Below are 20,244 nucleotides of genomic sequence, written 5' to 3'. Positions count from 1 at the left end.
GAGTGCGTGCGAGAGAGACAGAAAATCAGTCTGAGCGTGACGTCGGGCGCTGCGTAGCCACTGCAAATTGATTTGTTCCTATTGGCTATAAAAATGATCTGATCTGATCCAGATTCAGCAATCTGATAGATATGGTCATTATCTATGATTCTGCGTTTTTAGTTTTCTCGAATGTGCAATATTGTGGATGCAACATATTTTCGTCCTTTGTGTGGGCGGAAGGGGGTGGGGCGAAATTTTGAGATACACGTTTTATAGTAAGATCTAACAGGAGTGCGGATACCAAATTTGGTTACTCTAGCCTTAATAGTCTCTGAGATTTTTGAATATCCCCAGATTTTCGTCCTTTGCGAGGGCGGAAGGGGGTGTGGCGAAATTTGGACACGAAACGGTCAAGGTCCGATATCACAGGAGTGTGGATACCAAATTTGGTTGCTCTGGCTCTTATAGGTTCTGAGATCCTTGAACTCATATTTTGCAATTGGCAAAGCCGACCATGAAACCTGTGTGTTAGAGAGAGACAGAGCGAGAAAGAATGAAATTGTTTTCTTGATTCTGGCTATAATAATTATACGATCTGGTTGAGATTTTACCCTCTAGAACATATAGTCATCCTCTACGATTCTGCGATTCTGGTTTTATCGTATCTTTAAAAATGTGGATGCCACAGATTTTCGTCCTTTGTGGGGGCGGAAGTGGGCGGGGCGAAGTTTTAAAATATTTTTGTAGCAGTGACATATCACAGAAGTCTAGATCCAAAACATCGTTGCTCTAGCTCTTATAGTCTTTGAGCACTAGGCGCTGAAGGGGACGGACAGACGGACAGACGGACGGACGGACAGACGGACAGACAGACATGGCTCAATCGACTCGGCTGTTGATGCTGATCAAGAATATATATACTTTATGGGGTCGGAAACGATTCCTTCTGGACGTTACACACATCCACTTTTACCGGGTATAAAAAGCCGTGATTCAAGACGGATACGAAATATAGCGAATGGAACTACTGAAGAAGAACAACAAATTGCACGTCGACATGCTCTCCATCGAACCCATCTAACCCGTGCCACAAATACAAAGGTAATATGTCAGAAGATATTTTTATTATTAGATTATTTATTATTTTATTTATTAGACAGGTTAGAAATGCCAGCGTCAAATCGTGAAATAAATGACGTGTTTAATAGAGAATTGGAACGGGAACGTAAAAATGATCACCAGGAATTGAACTTAGTTGTTCAAACCAACGTACCATTGTTGAATCCTCAACAAAAAAAGGTTTATGATACATTAATGAAGACAATTGGTGTTGGAAATGATGTCACGACATGACTTTGTTGTCGGCTTGCTTGACCTGTTCCTGTCTCAAGTCAATCATGTGAAAAATTCCTTCGGTCGATTGCTATACCTGAAGACGCCTACCATCCTACTTTCGAAATGTCGCTAGATATAGGACGTGAACGTGTCCGCTGCTTTCGTAAAGCCGAGTTTGCGAAGCTTAATAACCTCATTAGGGATTTTGATTGGTCCGCTTTGTACTTGTGCACTGATGGTCATAAAAGGGACAAACATTTTTTACAATGCTCTTGGCACATTTTTTGATTATTGTGTCCCGCTTTCTTGTCCGATTAGATCTGGAAAACCCCCTTGGTTTACCAAAGAGTTATCCAGTCTAAAAAACTTAAAATCAAGACTTTATAAAAAATTTCAGGAAGTTGGTTCTCCTACTTCTCACTCTCGCTATGTAATAGCTCGGTCAAACTTTTCAGTTCTTAATGCACAATGCTATAAGAACTACCTATCTCGATGCAAGATACGTTTTTCTCAGGACCCTAAACAGTTTTACAGCTTCGTAAACAGTAAGCGTAAAACGTCCGCACACCCATCATCGCTATCATTTCGTAATACGTCGGCAAATAATGATCGGGCAGATGCCGATCTTTTTGCCCAATTTTTACCTAACCACCTATTCTGAGGAAAGCTCTTCTGGTCATCCATACCCATACGCTTTCTCTAAGTCGAACGGCATTTTCAGTCCCTTGTTAAATGAATGTTCTTTACTTCATGATCTTCGACTAGTTAAGCCGGTGTTTTCACCGGGTCCAGACGGGGTTCCAGGTTGTGTACTCAGGTACTGCGCCGAGGCTCTGTGTGGACCCTTGCCTTAACTATTCACCCTGTCCATTGATTCTTCTTGCTTCCCCCCGATCTGGAAGGAATCGTTTATAATTCCTCTCCATAAAAAAGGAAGCAAGTTTGATGCAAAAAATTATAGAGGTATAGCTAAGCTATCCGCTATTCCTAAAATGTTTGAGAAGGTTTTAACTCCGCACTTGCAACATCTCTGCAAGTCACTTATATCTCCAACTCAGCATGGATTTATAAGGCGGCGATCAACCACCACGAACTTGTTAGAGTTTACCTCTTTCATTATTAAAGGCTTTCAAGGTAACTTACAGACGGATTGTACTTACACCGACTTTAGTAAAGCATACGACTGTGTAAACCATTCCCTTCTAGAGCGTAAACTTGACCTTTTAGGGTTTCCGTCCAACCTCCTGAGATGGTCTCAAAGAGTCCTCTTCAAAAACTACCTCTGTTTACCAGTAAAGGTTTCTTCGGGAGTGCCACAGGGCAGCCATCTAGGCCCCTTACTCTTCACACTCTTTATTAATGACTTGCCTTCAGTATTAACATACTCTCGAGTACTTATGTATGCGGATGATGTTAAACTCTGCGTCCATTATAAGGACATTTCATTTCATTCTCGCTTGCAATCCGATCTCAATAACTTTCAGTCATGGTGTTGTGCAAACTTGTTACACCTTAATGCCTCGAAATGCAAAGTTATGACATTTCATCGTTCTAGCCCCTTGTTGGCTCCATATACCCTATCTGGTGGTTCTCTTGAGAGAATTACCCTGGTGGATGATCTTGGTGTTATGTTAGACTCCAAGTTTAAGTTTTCTGAACACATTTCTACCATGGTAAATAAGGCCTTGGGCGTGCTTGAGTTTATAAAGAGGTGGTCAATGGAATTTGACGACCCCTATATAACAAAGACTCTCTATACCTCGCTTGTTCGTCCGATCTTAGAATACGGCTCCTGTGTATGGTGCCCTCAGTACAAAGTACACCAGGACCGTATAGAATCAGTACAGAAAAACTTTGTACTCTTTACTCTGCGGGGCCTTAACTGATATGAAGGTGTGAGACTCCCATCTTACTCTAGTGGACTGCTATTAGTAAAACTCCCATCCTTAGTTAACCGTAGAAAAATGCTTGGTCTGATTTTTATGCACAACTTGATCAGGGGTGACATAGACAGCCCTGATCTGTTGAGCCGCATAAACTTCACGATTCATATTAGACTGACTCGAAATTTTATACCGTTGTTCTTTCCACTTTGTAGATCGAATTATTCCTTGCATGAACCGTTTAGGGTCTTATGCTCGGATTATAATTCCCTCTACCATATTATATCCACCACTAATTCTCTTCCTCTTATTAAATTACTAATCCTTACACACCTTTCTAGTAATTAGTATTTAGTAAATGTAGTGGTATTTTTATGTTTATTTTAAATGCACTCTTAGAGACTTTCGTGCTAATCTTCCTCGATTATTAGTCTAACAGCTATCTTTCCTGCATGCTCGCGTAACAGCCTTCTGCTGGTGTCACACGGGCCACTTGACGGTGCAGTAATTGCATCGCCTCTTGAAAGATGCAGTCATTGCATGTCAACGTCCACTATTAGAGGTTGTCTGGTCAAGCAGCAAAAATACTTTCAATTATAGCTAGTGGTGCAGCCTAACGTAAATCACAATAAGTGTTCGATATTTGCACTGCCCACTGTACAAAATTATTGCCTGTCGCAATGCTTAAGCACAGCAGCGGCCGTTCTTTCGCCTCTCTGTTCGCCTTCTTCATTCCTGCCGTTCTCTCGCGCTCTCTCTATCGTTTCGTTCTCGGCTCAGCTTCAGCCTGAACTATGGGATTAGCTGCAGGTATAGCGCTCTCCTTCTATCGCTCTCTTTGTTCGCTCGCCTGCATTAGGGCACGGGCAAGTCGGTCCGCCTGCCCTTAGTCAGTCTGGAGTTGATCTTCGTAGCCATCAGAATCGCATCGTTGTTCATCAGTCGTTAACACGCATACCCACATACATAAAAATAACATACATACTTTCGCTTTCGTATATCAATAAATTTCAACATACATATGTACATACGCATACGTCGGTTTACATATAACAATAAATTGTGCCTCTTATTTAAGCCCGCTTGACTTTTTATTTAAATCAAACTTGCAACAGTTATTAAAAACGCTTAATAGCTTAACATAGATGATTTAGAAAAATTGGACAAAAGGATCGGCGATTGCCTGATAATTATTTGCTGACTTATAAACGATCGGCTGAGTGACGGTTGCCACTTGCAGATCCCGAGGAGCGACCCTTTTGAGATTTGAAGACTCATTAAGCACTTACAGACTGCTAAGCTGAGACTCCATGGTTAGGAGCCGACTCTTCGATTGTGAACAACACCAGTGAAGTGATTTTATGGTCATAGTCAATCCCAGTCCGAGTTTCCGTGATATACACATGTATATAAATCAGACCTCGCAAATAACGGTTGACACTTTCGGCGTGTCTGATAAAAACCTCTCATTGACGGACACATTGAGAAAAGGGACTGAAAAGACCCGATCAAATCTGTTATTGCTCAACTCGCTCTTCGCTCAAGCAAAGACAGATTTTTTCACTTCTCTTTTGTTCCTGTTTTTCACTGAGCATCTTGTCGCGAGCGAACGAAAAGTGTCTTTTGCGTATGTATGCGTGCTTGTACGTGTGATGCTTATAGCAACGATCAATTTTTGTTAATTCTATACGGTTTGACTATTGGAGCTTAAAATGAATCGTGAAAAGCAAAACGAAAATGTTTGTTTACTCAGACACTTTTTGGTTCTGCTCGTCTAAAGACACTTTTGCTGTGAGCGCTTGACCAAAGTGTCTCTCTAAGTTGTTATTGTGAGACACGATCGAGTGTCGGGCTCAACCGAAAACACGAAACACATAACACAAGCGAAGAGACAAAAAGTGTTCTGCTCAGTGAGAGACCGTGTCTGCTTGGTCTTTTTCTGTTTTCTCAGTGACGAGACAGCAAAGGGAAAAAGTTTTTTTCCGTTGTTTGCGAGCTATGATATAAATAGATCTATATATATACGAGTGACATCCACTTTTCACGCCCTCCTTTTCGGCGACGGCATTTTATCGGTTATTCCGACCGTTCTCCGTTTTTTCGTTCCTACGTACACATGCCCAAGTGGTCCGGTAGTTTTCTGTGTCCCGTTGTCTAGGCCCACGCCTCTGCCACCGGGAACTAAAAAAATTATTTGCCAAAAGTCCAGATACGAGGGCATTCGTTCGAACCATTGCTCATAGAAGTTTTTCCAATCCTTTTGAGACACCTCCAAAACATGGGTTTTGATCTCTTTAACTGCTTCTTCGGCGCTCGTAAACCGTTGACCACGTAGGTTTTTTTTATGTGACGGAATTAAAAGAGGTCATTGGGTGCCAAGTCAGGACTGTAGGGCGGATGAGTCATCAATTCTATGTTTTGACTGCTTAAAAATTAACCTGATTGTCGAGATGTGTAAGAGCTCGCCTTGTCATGATGGAGAATGATTCGTGTTCGGCAGTTGATTTTGCGAATTTTGTGTACCACTCAGAATTGACAGGAAACATGACCCATTCTCCCTAAGAAACAGGCGACCATTTGTTTCCAAGTGCTTCGTGCTCTAACAATTTATGTTGTATGTGGCTCATTTTGGAACACCCACACGGTTAATTTCTGTTTAGTTTCCGGCTCATACGCATATATCCATCATTCATCACCTAACATGATTTTATAAACGACTTTTGAAGCACCACGGTCGAACTTTCCTTACTCCAATCGACGCGACCCTTTTTTTGAGCGATTGATAAGTTAGGGTTATCCAGCAAGAACAAACCTTTTTTACAACTAAGTGTTCATGCAAAATGGAACGTATTAAGTGGAACTAATGTGCAATTGTGCCTCTATCTCACGATATGTCACATGTCGATCTTGCACTATCAGTTCACCCACACCATCGATGTTTTGTGGCACAACAGCTGATTTTGGACGACCTTAACGGGAATCGTCATCGACTACGACCACGATTAAATTCTGCAAACCAGCGATAATCTCTCGTTTTTGATGGTGCTTTCGCGCCATACAAATAACTAAGTTCATCAACACATTCTTGTTGGGATAATTTACGTCGAAAGTTGTGAAAAATAATCCAACGAAATCGGCTAATAATCGGCTTTCATTCGACTGCCTTAAAAAGATTCGATTTGTCTTTATTATAGCATTTTTCTAGTTGGCTGACACTTGCTTACATTTATCCCTAAATTTCTATAGTACCTGCCCAGCCAGTACTATTCTTCGACGAAAGATAAAATCAAGGCTGTACAATACCAAGATGTTGCATAAGGGACCAAAATGCTGTTCTATCGTGGTGGTTATCGTTACGCCCCGTAAAAGAGGGCGCGCCCGCTCGGCTCGTCTGTTAAGCTTGATTATGTCCCAGAATCCTAAAAAAATGTATAGTAGGATTTTGGGAACGAACGCAGCTGCCGAAGAGACGAAGCCGAGTAGGCAGCGGTTGGCTGTCTGAGGCGAAGGATAGCCTGAAAGAGAATTAAAGTGCCAGCGTGCCGGTCCAACGAAAAATTAAATGTCATTTGTTCTTGATGCAATATCTTGGTATTGTATAGTCTTTAATATAATATTTCTATATTTCGCTCGAGCCCAAGAAATAGCATCGGTTGCGTTTCCAGTATTAATCGATTTTTTTTCGGATCTGAGTTCTGGTCTGCGAAAAGCAGACAAAATTACTAAAAATTTATGGTTTTTATAAAAAGTACTAACAACGCGTTGTACATGTGTTAAAATTTTAGAAACATCACTACAAATTCACAATTTTCTACGGTTAACTAAGGATGGGAGGTTTACTAATAGCAGCCTACTAGAGTAAGATGGGAATCTCACACCCGCATCCCAGTTAAAGCCCCGCAGAGCAAAGAGTAAAAAGTTTTTCTGTACTGATTCTGTACGGTCTGGTGTACTTTGTACTGAGGGCACCATACACAGGAGCCGTATTCTAAGATCGGACGAACTAGCGAGGTATAGAGAGTCTTTGTTATATAGGGGAGTCAAATTCCTTTGACCACCTCTTTATAAACCTAAGCACTCCTATGGCCTTATTTACCATGGTAGTAAGGTTTTCGGAAAAATTTAACTTTGCGTCTAATAAAACATCATTTAACATCATCCGCATACATAAATACTCGAGACTATGTTAATACTGAAGGCAAGTCATTAATAAAGAGTGTGAAGAGTAAGGGCCCTAGATGGCTGCCCTGTGGTACTCCCGAAGAAACCTTTACTGGTAAAGAGAGGGAGTTTTTGAAGAGGACTCTTTGAGACCTGGAACAAAGATACCTAGAAATCCATCTCAGGAGGTTGGGCGGAAACCCTAAAAGGTCAAGTTTATGCGCTAAAAGGGAATGGTTTACAGAGTCGAATGCTTTACTAAAGTCGGTGTAAGTAACATCCATCTGTAAGTTACCTTGAAAGCCTTTAAAAATGAAAGAGGTAAACTCTAACTCTAATTCGTGGTGGTTGATCGCCGCCTTGATCCATGCTGAGTTGGAGATATAAGTGACTTGCAGAGATGTTGCAAGTGCGGAGTTAAAACTTTCTCAAACATTTTTGGAATAGCGGATGACTTCGATATACCTGTATCATTTTTTGCCTCAGACTTGCTGCCTTTTTATGGAGACGAATTATAAACGATTCCTTTCAGATCGGGAGGAAGCAAGAAGAATCAATAGACAGGGTGAATAGTTTAAGCAAGGGTCCACAAAGATCCTCGGCGCAGTACCTGAGTACACAGCCTGGAACCCCGTCTGGACCCGTAGAAAACAGCGGCTTAATTAGTCGAAGATCATGAAGTAGAGAAAATTCATTTAACAAGGGACTGAAAATGCGGTTCGATCTCGGTAAACCATATGGGTACGGATGACCAGAGTTGCTCCCCTCAGAAGAGGTTGTCTGGTCAATCAGTATAAATACTTCAATTATAGCTAGTGGTGCAGCCTAACGTTTTATTATTATTAAATAATGCTAATAGCTAGTTAAAACTAAATATTAACAGGAGTTGGAGCTATAGCTACTGAGGCCTTAAGCTCTAGGGTAATTGGGTCAGCTTTTATACATATATACAAAGATGTTTGGATGAGTATTTATTTACAGTATGTTAAGTTATATATTGTGAAGGATATTTGCGGTTTGTAGGAATTTGAGGATGATTTTGGAATTTGAGTTGGTGGGGTTTGCGATAAGTTGCATGGGGTCGTTGTTAATAAATTAAATGTTAGGGACCTTTGTGGTGAGAGTGAGGGGCAGGTGTATAGTGTGTGTCGTAAGTCTATGTTAGCGTTGTGGCACAATGGACATGTGTTGGGCAATGTTTTGTCAATGTAGTGGGCGTTGGTCAGCTTAGTGTGGCCCAGTCTCAGTCTATTAAATATGACCTGGTGCCTTCTATTAAGGATATTGTTTTTGGGTGGGGTGTTGTTGGTAGCGAGGCTGGTAATTTGTTGGTACCATGTAGAGGTGTTTGTGAGGAGGTCAGTATGTTTGGATTGGAGGATTCTTTTTAGGAAGTGTGCAATGTCGGTAGAGTTGTGGTTTGGGGAGTAAATGAGGGGAAATTTGGCGTTCATCTTGGCTGTAGAGTCGGCGAATTCGTTGCCTTTTGTGCCTATGTGACTGGGTATCCAGATTATTAGGATCTTAGGGAAGTGGGTGGATAAAAAGTTTCTGATCGAGGAGGCGTAGTAGGAGTGATTGTTGGGGTTCCTGATTGAGGTGATAGAGGAGAGGGAGTCGGTGCAGATAGCATTTTTTCCAGGTTTATTTCGGGTTAATAAGATGGCTTCGTGTATTACGATTATTTCGCTGGAGAGTACAGATGAGTATGCTGGCAGCAATCCAGTTTGTATTACTGCTGACTCGTTTGTTATACTGTAGCTGGTAATGCCCCCGGCTTTGAAGCCGTCTGTGTAAAGGAAGTTGTGTTTGGGGAGAGCTGATTTGATAGAGTTGAAAAGTTGGTGGAAGACTATTGTAGGGGTAGTGTTTTTGTTGTCATTGGAGAGGTTGATGTTTGTTGATACATATGTGGATGGTAAGGATGTTGAATTTTTTTGGATGTGGAGGTTCTGATTGGGGAAAAAGGGATGAGGTGTTTTTGGGACACTTGTATGGCTCTGTCTACCGTGCTGAGGAGTCGGTGTTTTCTTTTATGGGTTTTGGTAAGGGTTTTTTTAGGGGGGTGGATTTACCGTGGATGAGGTTTTTGGAGATTTTCCCGGTTAGGTAGTCTCGTTTGCTTTCAATGGTGAAGATGTTGGTTTCAGCTAGCATATTATTTATGGGGGTGGTACGGAATGCTCCAAGGGCGGCTCTTATTGCTGTATTTAGGATGGTTTTTAGACGGTTAAGTTGGGATTTGGGAGCAAATCCATATATGGGAAGGTAGAAATCTATTTTGGAAATGATTATGGATTTTATGATTTGCACTAGTGATGAGGTGTTGCAGTTATATTTAAATGAAGACAGGTGTTTGATAATGCCTAGTGGCTTAGCAAGGTCAATTTTGAGTTTGTTGATGTGAGAGATCCAATTGTATTTGGTGTTGATAGTGAGCCCTAGGATTCTGAGTGTGTTGGTAGCTTGGATGGTTTTGCCACCGGTGAGTATCTTGGGCTTGCAGTTGTGTTTGCGGCATATATGAAGGAGTTGGGATTTTTCCTTAGAGAGGATTGAGCCTGAGTGATTGCACAAGTCGTCTATTTGGTTAAATATTGTTTGGATGTTAGTTGTGGGACTTTTTTGTTTGTTGTGATTGATGAGTAGGTGGAAGTCGTCGGCGTACGCGCAAAATTTGATTTTTTTGTGGAGGGAGATGATATCGGTGAGTGAGTTGTAGGCTATGAGGAAAAGGATAACGGAGATTGGGGAGCCTTGGGGAATGCCATTATTTAGAGGGGAGATATTTAGGCTTCTGCCGGTTTTGACGAGGATTTTCCTGTTAGACATAAAGTTCTTAACATAATTGAGAATTCGTGGCCCTACTTTCCATTTTTTTAGTTGGTTTATTACGGTGTGAATACCAATTCTGTCGAAGGCTTTGGTGAAGTCCAGCGATATGACTATGAGGTGTTTTTTCAGGGCGATGGCTCTGGTAGCTAGGTGGTCTACAAAAAGTAGACTGTCTAGTACAGATTTGCCTCTTTTGAACCCTAGTTGGTTGTTGTGGATCAGGTTGTTATTTAAAACAAACCACCACAACCTTTTTGCGGCAATCTTGTCCAGAGTTTTGGCTAGGCATGAGTTTAGGGAGATGGGTCTGTATGATTTGATATCGGTTTGGGGTTTTTGTGGTTTTAAGATGGGAAGGACTAGGCTGAGTTTAAGAGATTGTGGGATGAAGGAGTCGAGTATCTTGTTGTAGAGGGTTAGGATTCTGGTTTTGAGGGGGTAGGGTGAGTTCTTTAGCGTGGAGTAAGAAATACGGTCAAGACCAGGAGTGTCTCCTTTCAAGGTGGACCATGCTGATGTGTATTCGATTAGTGTTATGTCTTTCTCGATTTCTAGGGCTGCTGGTGTTGGGTTATAGTTAGGGGGGGTATTAATGAGGAGTTTGTTGGACAGGAATGTTGGGGAGAAGTTGAGGTCGTCTGCTTCTTCTGACCATGTCTGGGCAAAGGAGTTGGCTATTTCGGATTGGCTATTTGTATGGCATGGATATTTTTAGTGGGGTAAAGACCGCAGAGACGTCTGATGTTGGACCATGTTGTGGTTGGATCTGAGTTAGGGTGTATATGGGTTGTGAACTCAAGGATCGATTTTCGTTTGGCGTCTCTAATTGCTCTTTTAAAACTCGCCTTTGATTTTTTGTATTCTATGATTTTGTGGTTGTTTATGTTGTGTTTGAGATAGTTCCATTTTGCGACTTTGTCTCTTTTGAGGCGTGAGAGTTGTTTGTTCCACCAGAGAACAGTGCGGGTGAGAGAGAAGGTGGTGTTTTGTGGGATAGATAGGTGGGCACTTTGGATAAGTATTTTTTTTATTAGGGCGGCTTCTCTATTGACATTGTTATTTGATTGGGTTGTGGAGATGAAGCGGGCTGTATGTTTCCTGAAGAGATCCCAGTCAGCGTTTTTGAGATTGAAAGTCGGTTTAGGGGTAAAGGGGGAGGGGGGATAGGGAGAGGGAGTGTTGAAAAGTGAAAGTAAGATGGGAAAGTGGTCAGAACCGTAAAGGTCACTTCCCAGAGGATCTCTGGAGTTGCAGTATAGGCTAAAGTTAATTGGGATTGGGAGTGAGATGGGGTTCGTTATGTGGGTTTCCTGTAATGCAATAATTTGAGGGTTGTGGGATTTCATGAGAGATTGTAGTTCTATATACTTATTCTTGTATCCGTGGATGTTCCATTGGATTATTTTGAGCATTATATGTTAGTGGGAGTAGTGTTTTGTTTTCTTAGTCTTAGGGCTTAGTGATAATTACTAGTTTGGGCTGATATTTAAAGGTCGTCTTCGCTGTAAATTTGGTTTGCTAATGCATTATTAGATAAAAGGGCTAGGTTTGCGTTTGGGGTCTTCTTTTTTTCAGTTTTATCTTTGGCTTTGAGGTGTTTGGTAACCAGGTTAAGTTTGTCTTTTTCCTTAGTCTGGCTTCTGAGTTTACGGTCAGAATCTTGGATAGTTTTGGCGTATTTGGTATTTTTAGCGGTTTCCGTAGTTTCAGTGTCCATATCCATTTCTTGTAGTTGACTGGGGGGGTGTAGTTGGGATGAAGTTGGCTTAGGGTTGATTGGATGTGTGTTTGGGGTGATGTCTCCGTAGTCTTTAATTGGTCTTATTTGGTGTGATTGGTTATAGGTGGGCGATGATGAGGTAAATGTTTCAGTATTATGAGGTTTTGGTTGTTGATGGGGGTTCCGTTGGTGGTAAATTTTCTTTGCGGTAGTGAAATCTACTTTTTCGATTGTTTTGATTATTGTGATTTCTTTTTGTTTGAGGAACTCTGGGCAATTTTTGTCTATGGGGCTGTGGTTGTTCTGAATGTCGGTGTTGAATTTGCAGTTGCTGCAAAACTTTGGCTTAGAGCATAATTCATCGTCAGCAGGGTGTACTTCTGAGCAGTTAGTACAGATCTTTGGGGATCTGCAGTATTTAGAAGGGTGGCCGTATTTTTGGCAGTTGTGGCATTTAAGGGGGCGAGGCGTTTGAGGACGTACGTTCACTCGTTCCTAACCGATCATTGAATGTTGAGGTAGAGTTGGTGTGTCGAATGTGACGATGATGAGTCCGGTTTCATGGAGTACGTTGTCTTTCTGTTTAAGTATTTTGGTTGCGTCAATGACTTTTTGAGGTTTGAGTTCTTTTTTGATTTTGTCTATATCAATGTTCCGCAAGTCGTTGGAGTAGATTACCCCTTTGGAGAAGTTTAGAGTTTTGTGTTTGGTTGCTATTACTTCGAAGTCGTGGAATTTGGTGATTTCCATAAGTCTAGTAGCCTGGGCTGTTCCTATTGTTTTGACTAGAAGTGATTCGTCTCTGATTTTTTTAACCGAGTCTACTTCACCGCAACACTGGTAGACTATGACTTTTTTTATTATAAAAGGCGAGGTGTTTTCTAAAGATTTGTTATCTTTTCTGTATATTGATATGTATTTTGGTTCTAAGAAAGCTGTTTTGTCCCACTATGTGAGCAATTTTGGGTCTGGTGGTCGCGACATTGCGCTCGAGCTTGGGCTGCTGCCCGCTTCACTTGGATTTGTAACTGTTCACTTGGTGTGTTTGTTATTGGCTTTTTTGGAATTTGCTTTGTGCACTTGAATGTTTTTCTGCGTGGATTTTGTTGTTAGATTTAAGTTTGCTGTTGCTTAGCTGCTGGAGCGTCTTTACTTGACTGCCCACTGTACAAAATCATTGCCTGTCGCAATGCCTAAGCACAGCAGCGGCCGTTCTTTCGCCTCTCTGTTCGCCTTCTTCATTCCTGCCGTTCTCTCGCGCTCTCTCTATTGTTTCGTTCTCGGCTTAGCTTCAGCCCGAACTATGGGATTAGCTGCAGGTATAGCGCTCTCCATCTATCGCTCTCTTTGTTCGGTCACCTGCATTAGGGCACGGGCAAGTCGGTCCGCCTGCCCTTAGTTATTTGATTGGGTTGTGGAGATGAAGCGGGCTGTATGTTTCGTGAAGAGATCCCAGTCAGCGTTTTTGAGATTGAAAGTCGGTTTAGGGGTGAAGGGGGATAGGGAGAGGGAGTGTTGAAAAGTGAAAGTAAGATGGGAAAGTGGTCAGAACCGTAAAGGTCACTTCCCAGAGGATCTCTGGAGCAATTCTGGATGTTGCACGTGAAAGATTGATGTGGGTAATTGTATTGTGTGTTGAGAAGGGGGTCGGCGTATTGTCATTTAGTAGGATGAAGTTCGAGCGGTCTAGGAATGAGGCTATTGTTTTTCCTCTGCAGTTGGCCTTAGGTGATCCCCAGTAAGGGTGCCAGCTGTTGAAGTCTCCTAGGCCAATGGTGTGGTCGTTTGCCGGGGTGAGGACGTTTTGGAGGTTACGGGTGTTGAAGGATTTGTTAGGGGAGATGTAGGCGGATATGATATTGAGATTTGATTTGGACCTTATGGTGACGCCTACTGCATCAAAGTCTGAGTTGAGTTGAATTTGGGTATGGGAGATGGAGTTGTGAATGCGAAGAGCTGTGCCACCGAAAGCATTTGTGGGGTTGTTGTTGCAGTATAGGCTAAAGTTAATTGGGATTGGGAGTGAGATGGGGTTCGTTATGTAGGTTTCCTGTAATGCAATAATTTGAGGGTTGTGGGATTTCATGAGAGATTGTAGTTCTATATACTTATTCTTGTATCCGTGGATGTTCCATTGGATTATTTTGAGCATTATATGTTAGTGGGAGTAGTGTTTTGTTTTCTTAGTGTTAGGGCTTAGTGATAATTACTAGTTTGGGCTGATATTTAAAGGTCGTCTTCGCTGTAAATTTGGTTTGCTAATGCATTATTAGATAAAAGGGCTAGGTTTGCGTTTGGGGTCTTCTTTTTTTCAGTTTTATCTTTGGCTTTGAGGTGTTTGGTAACCAGGTTAAGTTTGTCTTTTTCCTTAGTCTGGCTTCTGAGTTTACGGTCAGAATCTTGGATAGTTTTGGCGTGTTTGGTATTTTTAGCGGTTTCCGTAGTTTCAGTGTCCATATCCATTTCTTGTAGTTGACTGGGGGGGTGTAGTTGGGATGAAGTTGGCTTAGGGTTGATTGGATGTGTGTTTGGGGTGATGTCTCCGTAGTCTTTAATTGGTCTTATTTGGTGTGATTGGTTATAGGTGGGCGATGATGAGGTAAATGTTTCAGTGTTATGAGGTTTTGGTTGTTGATGGGGGTTCCGTTGGTGGTAAATTTTCTTTGCGGTAGTGAAATCTACTTTTTCGATTGTTTTGATTATTGTGATTTCTTTTTGTTTGAGGAACTCTGGGCAATTTTTGTCTATGGGGCTGTGGTTGTTCTGAATGTCGGTGTTGAATTTGCAGTTGCTGCAAAACTTTGGTTTAGAGCATAATTCATCGTCAGCAGGGTGTACTTCTGAGCAGTTAGTACAGATCTTTGGGGATCTGCAGTATTTAGAAGGGTGGCCGTATTTTTGGCAGTTGTGGCATTTAAGGGGGCGAGGCGTTTGAGGACGTACGTTCACTCGTTCCTAACCGATCATTGAATGTTGAGGTAGAGTTGGTGTGTCGAATGTGACGATGATGAGTCCGGTTTCATGGAGTACGTTGTCTTTCTGTTTAAGTATTTTGGTTGCGTCAATGACTTTTTGAGGTTTGAGTTCTTTTTTGATTTTGTCTATATCAATGTTCCGCAAGTCGTTGGAGTAGATTACCCCTTTGGAGAAGTTTAGAGTTTTGTGTTCGGTTGCTATTACTTCGAAGTCGTGGAATTTGGTGATTTCCATAAGTCTAGTAGCCTGGGCTGTTCCTATTGTTTTGACTAGAAGTGATCCGTCTCTGATTTTTTTAACCGAGTCTACTTCACCGCAACACTGGTAGTCTATGACTTTTTATACCCGATACTCAAAATGAGTATTGGGGTATATTAGATTTGTGGTAAAAGTGGATGTGTGTAACGTCCAGAAGGAATCGTTTCCGACCCCATTAAGTATATATATTCTTGATCAGCATCAATAGCCGAGTCGATTGAGCCCTGTCTGTCTGTCCGTCCGTCCGTCTGTCCGTCTGTCCGTCCCCTTCAGCGCCTAGTGCTCAAAGACTATAAGAGCTAGAGCAACGATGTTTTGGATCCAGACTTCTGTGATATGTCACTGCTACAAAAATATTTCAAAACTTCGCCCCGCCCACTTCCGCCCCCACAAAGGACGAAAATCTGTGGCATCCACAATTTTAAAGATATGAGAAAACCAAAAACGTAGAGTTGTAGAGAATGACCATATCTTTAAGACTGCGGAATCTGAATTATTATCGTATTATTATTATAGCCAGCATCAAGAAAACAATTTCATTTTTTCTCGCCCTGTCTCTCTCTAACACACACGTAGCATAGGCGGCTTTGCTTAGAGTAAAACATTAGCGCCTAGATCTCAGAGACTACACAAGCTAGAGCAACCAAATTTGGTATCCACACTCCTAATATATCGGACCGAGACGAGTTTGTTTCAAAATTTCGCCACACCCCCTTCCGCCCTCGCAAAGGACGAAAATCTGGGGATATTCAAAAATCTCAGAGACTATTAAGGCTAGAGTAACCAAATTTGGTATCCGCACTCCTGTTAGATCTTACTATAAAACGTGTATCTCAAAATTTCGCCCCACCCCCTTCCGCCCACACAAAGGACGAAAATCTGTTGCATCCACAATATTGCACATTTGAGAAAACTAAAAACGCAGAATCATAGATAATGACCATATCTATCAGATTGCTGAATCTGGATCAGATCAGATCATTTTTATAGCCAATAGGAACAAATCAATTTGCAGTGGCTACGCAGCGCCCGACGTCACGCTCAGACTGATTTTCTGTCTCTCTCGCACGCACTCTTTGTCGTGTCGTTTAATATTGGCGGCGTCTGCCGGAGGAGAGCCATACTGACTTAGTATCGGGTATAACCGTAGAGTTGCGGTGTCCGCAGCAACTCACAACGTTCCCCCTCGTTTTATTATAAAAGGCGAGGTGTTTTCTAAAGATTTGTTATCTTTTCTGTATATTGATATGTATTTTGGTTCTAAGAAAGCTGTTTTGTCCCACTGTGTGAGCAATTTTGGGTCTGGTGGTCGCGACATTGCGTTTGAGCTTGGGCTGCTGCCCGCTTCACTTGGATTTGTAACTGTTCACTTGGTGTGTTTGTTATTGGCTTTTTTGGAATTTGCTTTGTGCACTTGAATGTTTTTCTGCGTGGATTTTGTTGTTAGATTTAAGTTTGCTGTTGCTTAGCTGCTGGAGCGTCTTTACTTGACTGCCCACTGTACAAAATCATTGCCTGTCGCAATGCCTAAGCACAGCAGCGGCCGTTCTCTTGCCTCTCTGTTCGCCTTCTTCATTCCTGCCGTTCTCTCGCGCTCTCTCTATTGTTTCGTTCTCGGCTTAGCTTCAGCCCGAACTATGGGATTAGCTGCAGGTATATCGCTCTCCATCTATCGCTCTCTTTGTTCGGTCACCTGCATTAGGGCACGGGCAAGTCGGTCCGCCTGCCCTTAGTCAGTCTGGAGTTGATCTTCGTAGCCATCAGAATCGCATCGTTGTTCATCAGTCGTTAACACGCATACCCACATACATACAAATAACATACATACTTTCGCTTTCGTGTATCAATAAATTGCAACGCATACATCGGTTTACATTTAACAATAAATTTTGCCTCTTATTTAAGCCCGCTTGACTTTTTATTTAAATCAAACTTGTAACAGTTATTAAATTTTTTTATTTTTTTTATTTTTTTATTATTATTTTTTTTATTAGGGCGGCTTCTCTATTGACATTGTTATTTGATTGGGTTGTGGAGATGAAGCGGGCTGTATGTTTCCTGTAGAGATCCCAGTCAGCGTTTTTGAGATTGAAAGTCGGTTTAGGGGTGAAAAGGGAGGGGGGATAGGGAGAGGGAGTGTTGAAAAGTGAAAGTAAGATGGGAAAGTGGTCAGAACCGTAAAGGTCACTTCCCAGAGGATCTCTGGAGCAATTCTGGATGTTGCACGTGAAAGATTGATGTGGGTAATTGTATTGTGTGTTGAGAAGGGGGTCGGCGTATTGTCATTTAGTAGGATGAAGTTCGAGCGGTCTAGGAATGAGGCTATTGTTTTTCCTCTGCAGTTGGCCTTAGGTGAGCCCCAGTAAGGGTGCCAGCTGTTGAAGTCTCCTAGGCCAATGGTGTGGTCGTTTGCCGTGGTGAGGACGTTTTGGAGGTTACGGGTATTAAAGGATTTGTTAGGGGAGATGTAGGCGGATATGATATTGAGATTTGATTTGGACCTTATGGTGACGCCTACTGCATCAAAGTCTGAGTTGAGTTGAATTTGGGTATGGGAGATGGAGTTGTGAATGAGGAGAGCTGTGCCACCGAAAGCATTTGTGGGGTTGTTGTTGCAGTATAGGCTAAAGTTAATTGGGATTGGGAGTGAGATGGGGTTCGTTATGTAGGTTTCCTGTAATGCAATAATTTGAGGGTTGTGGGATTTCATGAGAGATTGTAGTTCTATATACTTATTCTTGTATCCGTGGATGTTCCATTGGATTATTTTGAGCATTATATGTTAGTGGGAGTAGTGTTTTGTTTTCTTAGTGTTAGGGCTTAGTGATAATTACTAGTTTGGGCTGATATTTAAAGGTCGTCTTCGCTGTAAATTTGGTTTGCTAATGCATTATTAGATAAAAGGGCTAGGTTTGCGTTTGGGGTCTTCTTTTTTTCAGTTTTATCTTTGGCTTTGAGGTGTTTGGTAACCAGGTTAAGTTTGTCTTTTTCCTTAGTCTGGCTTCTGAGTTTACGGTCAGAATCTTGGATAGTTTTGGCGTGTTTGGTATTTTTAGCGGTTTCCGTAGTTTCAGTGTCCATATCCATTTCTTGTAGTTGACTGGGGGGGTGTAGTTGGGATGAAGTTGGCTTAGGGTTGATTGGATGTGTGTTTGGGGTGATGTCTCCGTAGTCTTTAATTGGTCTTATTTGGTGTGATTGGTTATAGGTGGGCGATGATGAGGTAAATGTTTCAGTGTTATGAGGTTTTGGTTGTTGATGGGGGTTCCGTTGGTGGTAAATTTTCTTTGCGGTAGTGAAATCTACTTTTTCGATTGTTTTGATTATTGTGATTTCTTTTTGTTTGAGGAACTCTGGGCAATTTTTGTCTATGGGGCTGTGGTTGTTCTGAATGTCGGTGTTGAATTTGCAGTTGCTGCAAAACTTTGGTTTAGAGCATAATTCATCGTCAGCAGGGTGTACTTCTGAGCAGTTAGTACAGATCTTTGGGGATCTGCAGTATTTAGAAGGGTGGCCGTATTTTTGGCAGTTGTGGCATTTAAGGGGGCGAGGCGTTTGAGGACGTACGTTCACTCGTTCCTAACCGATCATTGAATGTTGAGGTAGAGTTGGTGTGTCGAATGTGACGATGATGAGTCCGGTTTCATGGAGTACGTTGTCTTTCTGTTTAAGTATTTTGGTTGCGTCAATGACTTTTTGAGGTTTGAGTTCTTTTTTGATTTTGTCTATATCAATGTTCCGCAAGTCGTTGGAGTAGATTACCCCTTTGGAGAAGTTTAGAGTTTTGTGTTCGGTTGCTATTACTTCGAAGTCGTGGAATTTGGTGATTTCCATAAGTCTAGTAGCCTGGGCTGTTCCTATTGTTTTGACTAGAAGTGATCCGTCTCTGATTTTTTTAACCGAGTCTACTTCACCGCAACACTGGTAGTCTATGACTTTTTATACCCGATACTCAAAATGAGTATTGGGGTATATTAGATTTGTGGTAAAAGTGGATGTGTGTAACGTCCAGAAGGAATCGTTTCCGACCCCATAAAGTATATATATTCTTGATCAGCATCAATAGCCGAGTCGATTGAGCCCTGTCTGTCTGTCCGTCCGTCCGTTGTCCGTCTGTCCGTCCCCTTCAGCGCCTAGTGCTCAAAGACTATAAGAGCTAGAGCAACGATGTTTTGGATCCAGACTTCTGTGATATGTCACTGCTACAAAAATATTTCAAAACTTCGCCCCGCCCACTTCCGCCCCCACAAAGGACGAAAATCTGTGGCATCCACAATTTTAAAGATATGAGAAAACCAAAAACGTAGAGTTGTAGAGAATGACCATATCTTTAAGACTGCGGAATCTGAATTGGATCGTATTATTATTATAGCCAGCATCAAGAAAACAATTTCATTTTTTCTCGCCCTGTCTCTCTCTAACACACACGTAGCATAGGCGGCTTTGCTTAGAGTAAAACATTAGCGCCTAGATCTCAGAGACTACAAAAGCTAGAGCAACCAAATTTGGTATCCACACTCCTAATATATCGGACCGAGACGAGTTTTTTTCAAAATTTCGCCACACCCCTTCCGCCCTCGCAAAGGACGAAAATCTGGGGATATTCAAAAATCTCAGAGACTATTAAGGCTAGAGTAACCAAATTTGGTATCCGCACTCCTGTTAGATCTTACTATAAAACGTGTATCTCAAAATTTCGCCCCATCCCCTTCCGCCCACACAAAGGACGAAAATCTGTTGCATCCACAATATTGCACATTCGAGAAAACTAAAAACGCAGAATCATAGATAATGACCATATCTATCAGATTGCTGAATCTGGATCAGATCAGATCCAATAGGATAGCCAATAGGAACAAATCAATTTGCAGTGGCTACGCAGCGCCCGACGTCACGCTCAGACTGATTTTCTGTCTCTCTCGCACGCACTCTTTGTCGTGTCGTTTAATATTAGCGGCGTCTGCCGGAGGAGAGCCATACTGACTTAGTATCGGGTATAACCGTAGAGTTGCGGTGTCCGCAGCAACTCACAACGTTCCCCCTCGTTTTATTATAAAAGGCGAGGTGTTTTCTAAAGATTTGTTATCTTTTCTG

General features: G+C 41.9%; 1 protein-coding gene across 14 annotated transcripts in view; it reads right to left on the bottom strand.

Annotated features, from left to right (window-relative positions):
* LOC117186604 (cerebellar degeneration-related protein 2-like) overlaps positions 1 to 20,244 on the bottom strand; it is a 400,431-nt gene that overhangs the window by 285,021 nt on the left and 95,166 nt on the right. The gene's annotated exons all lie outside the window — the stretch shown is intronic.

This window comes from Drosophila miranda, chromosome XR (genome assembly GCF_003369915.1).
Source record: "Drosophila miranda strain MSH22 chromosome XR, D.miranda_PacBio2.1, whole genome shotgun sequence".
Lineage (NCBI taxonomy): Eukaryota > Metazoa > Arthropoda > Insecta > Diptera > Drosophilidae > Drosophila > Drosophila miranda.
This window is presented reverse-complemented; position numbering and strand designations above follow the sequence as displayed.